This window comes from Pteropus vampyrus, unplaced genomic scaffold (genome assembly GCF_000151845.1).
Source record: "Pteropus vampyrus isolate Shadow unplaced genomic scaffold, Pvam_2.0 Scaffold4, whole genome shotgun sequence".
Taxonomy (NCBI): Eukaryota; Metazoa; Chordata; class Mammalia; order Chiroptera; family Pteropodidae; genus Pteropus; species Pteropus vampyrus.
Genome location: NW_011888785.1, coordinates 16278450 through 16282043, shown reverse-complemented (window position 1 = coordinate 16282043; position 3594 = coordinate 16278450). Strand labels below are relative to the sequence as shown.

Here is a 3594-nt window from a genome sequence, read left to right as displayed (position 1 = left end):
AAGCCAGAATACTAACAGTCATTCTCAACTCGTAAATCTCACTTCCCAAATAGCTCTTGAATCCATTCGTTTCTCTTTATCTCTGTAGTTACCTAGTACAAAGGAGTAGTATTACCTCTGCTAAAACACTGCAATAGCTTCTTAACCAAAAGAGCTACTACATTCACTGACTCAAAACTTATTTTCTATATTTATAGCTAAAGTGATTCTTCCACCTGTAGAAAATTCTCACTGGTTTTTCAGGAGGCTCCAACCTCTCTTTTCAGTCTAATTTCATGCCACTATCTTCTTCATTCTCTCAACTGCAGCAACACTGGCCAGGAATCAGTTTCTTAAATGTAACTATACATTCAAGAGGGCTAGAAAAGAAACTGATTACAAAATAACTAGTTTAAAAGAGTGAAGTAGTAAGAAAAAATGTTTCATAAGAAAATCTTCCATCAGCCATCTACCAAAAGCATCCTATAAAATTTAGGGCTGAAAGGTTCTTCGCACATCGTTTGGTCTAATTCTCTCCCTCCAAATAAAGACACGAGGAAATGAGTGTTCAGAGAGAAGACGGAAACGACCAAAGCCACACAAGCTATTTGATAGATGATCTCTAAGAGCACCTGAATTCGAAGTCACACTTCTGGCTCCAACTGAAGAGAAAATAACTAACGAGAAATAAAGTGACCTGAGAATTACCATAATTCTAAAAGAATGACGGAGTCAATCAGCACGAGGCTAAAGCACATGAAAGGAGCTAAAACCAATCCACCAATCAAGTAGCAAACATACTCACAAGAGAAGTAGTGAGGCTTCAGACATCAGAATCGGGAACTTTGTCAATGAACTTTCAACCAGGTTGGAAAGGCCTGCTATAGAGAGGGTCCAGCATAAGTCAATGGATATGGATGAGGCCAGGGGTGGGGGCTTGGTGTACCAACTGCTCAGAATATAAGAAAACAAGTGAGTCCTGACCAAACTATGAATTGAAAGCTCACCTTCTACGAGTCTGCCACATAAGCCACCTGTTACCACCTAGGATTTTCACAAAGAATTCTTTCTTTCTTCCATGAGTCCTTGAAGAAACTAAAAGCAATCAACTTGGTGCCCACTGAAAGTTATAAACTGAGAGCAAGAGATTCAAGTCACCACTGTTTCCTGACAACTAGGCAAAGGTATCATCTGAGAGATCCCAGTCCATTTCTTTTCAAAGGAAATCCCAAACTACTGAGCGTAATTCATACTTTAAAACTAAATTTGTCATTCAGTAGCCAAGGGAAGCTTTCTGAAAAACACTACTATTGAGATCAAGGGAGGCTGAGTAAACACCCTGTGTGTGCTTATCACTACAGGCACTGAAGTGTAAATGAGTGTGAAAGTTGCCTTTTGGTGTCAAAAGACCTGACAAAATTCTTTTCCAAATGGGATTGGAATTATTAGTAAATTTGTTGAGCTAAGAGATACTCTTTATCAGCTGTAAGTATTTTTAATTGGTTTCCAGGGAACACCTGTGTTAGGGTTATAAGCATCAAAGGTGATAAACAACTTAATTATCCTCCCAGAACCATTAGGAAAAAGTATCACTGTTAGTGAGCTTTCTTTAATGCTTTCTTTTGAAGTGTCATCCTTGCTACTATTGTGGGGCTATTTGTAGTTTATTTCCCAGAGCTTTGATGCTCCCTTCATAAACAGAAAAGGCAGTTAGAAGGAGATTAATGAAATTAATAATATTTACTTACACTGGTCAGATGTATCTTAAGTTACCATTCGGCATAGCTTCTCCTTGGAGAAGCAGCAAGTTAACAGAATCGGAAAAGCTGGAGAGAATTTTAAGGGATAGCGGTGGAAAGCATAAGAGAAGACAGAAAGGCCTGAATATGGCAGCTGGTAGTTTCTGAGAAAAAGGAGTTGCGAACCCACGAGACTATTACAGGGAGGGGAAGGAAGAGTTTTACATTTTATTTCCAACTGCTATCTTTAAATTTTATTCATGAAGACAAACTGAGACATGAAAGCAGAGTGTAGTAGCCTATGCAGTTGTTAGTAGGCCTGACTCTGCTCAAAGTACCTTTCTTTGGAGCATGAAGACTTCGTAGACTCTATTCGGATACAGTGTCCCTGGGAAGTGTTTTTAAAAATGTCACTAGTATACCAGAGAACAATAACCTTTTTTTAGAGGACAAAGAACAATCAGGAATTGGGATTTCAGTAGAATCCAAAGATGGACTTTCCCAAATTCGGTTTTGCCCAGGTCTAACATAAGTTACTCAGCAATTTGGTTTTGCCTCCTTCTTTTATTTCTCTATCACATGGAAAAATTTTTTTTCTTTTTTAATTTTTCTGGTGAGACAACCCTTGGTTGACCTCACAGGTTGCAAGAACCTTGTCAGCTTACAATCCCTTATTTTTTATTTTTTTATTTTTTATGCTTATAGCATCTGGTGTTCCTAGGTGGTCTCCTATCCAAGTACTAACCAGGCCCGACCCTGCTTAGCTTCCGAGATCGGACAGGATCGGGCTTGTTCAGGGTAGCATGGCTACAGATGGAAAAATTTTCTGGCTTTCACTTTTACTCTTTGAAATGGGGTTATGTGGTTAGACTTACCTGGCAGAAATTAATGAGAAACTATGTTTTGAGTGTCTCAAGAAATGGTGCTCTAATAAATATATTACAATCATTTTTAAGCACTTCATGTTTTAAAAATTGAAAATCAAAGTTGGAAAAGGACGCAGGGAAGCTAGTCCTGTCTCATTTTCTAATGGAGGAAATTAAGGCCCACCAAGAAAAAACGATGAACCCAGGACTCTTGGCGAACTACACCATAGCCTGCCCGCTTGATTCTGCTGAGGGGCATCGCACCGTGATCGGGACGAGAAGCATGTTAAATAACTTCCAAATGATATCTTTGGTACTGGATAGAATTAAAGGGCAATACAGTGTCCACCATCCTTTCAGACCTGCCCCAAACTGGCAGTCTACCAAGTAGATAAAATAATCTTCTGAAGCCATTTTGAAGCATGGAATGTTATATCACAGTAAAAATGTAGACATTGGAAATCAAATGTGGACATTGAAAATCAATGTTTTTTGTTTTGTTTTTGTTTTTTTGTTTTTCGTTTTATTTGTTTTTGTTTTCGTTTTTTAGAAAAAGGATTTTCAAACACCTGGCTTAATTGCTTTGGAGTTAAACGGAGTTTGGAGGCACTGAATAGTCTTTTGGTCTGACTTGATTCAAAAGAGGTGGGATCTTCTCGTAGCATGAATGGCTCTATTAACCTGCGGCTCTCAGCTGTGAACTGACAGTGGGGCTCGTCTCTCACCACACTTATCTACACCACCACTAACTTTCCCTTCTTTTCCCTTTTCCAACTAGTCAGCTGTAAATTTTTTCTGAATGTTGACAGGAATTGTTTGTTGAAATACAAAAGGTCCAGATATATCCATTTACATAATACGAGTGGGAGAAAGAGAAAGAGAGAGAGAGAGAGAGAATTCTAATTTTACCATTTCATATTTGATATGTGGTATGTTTTGGCTCCAGAAAGTATTTTTAAAAATCCTGGTTATCTCGAACCAAATTGCCTCTGTCTATAGACAAAGGGTCA

General features: G+C 38.5%; 1 pseudogene; it reads right to left on the bottom strand.

Moving 5' to 3' along the window:
- Positions 1-2414: 2414 nt before the first annotated feature.
- Positions 2415-2533, bottom strand: LOC111742995 (annotated as a pseudogene).
- Positions 2534-3594: the final 1061 nt, after the last annotated feature.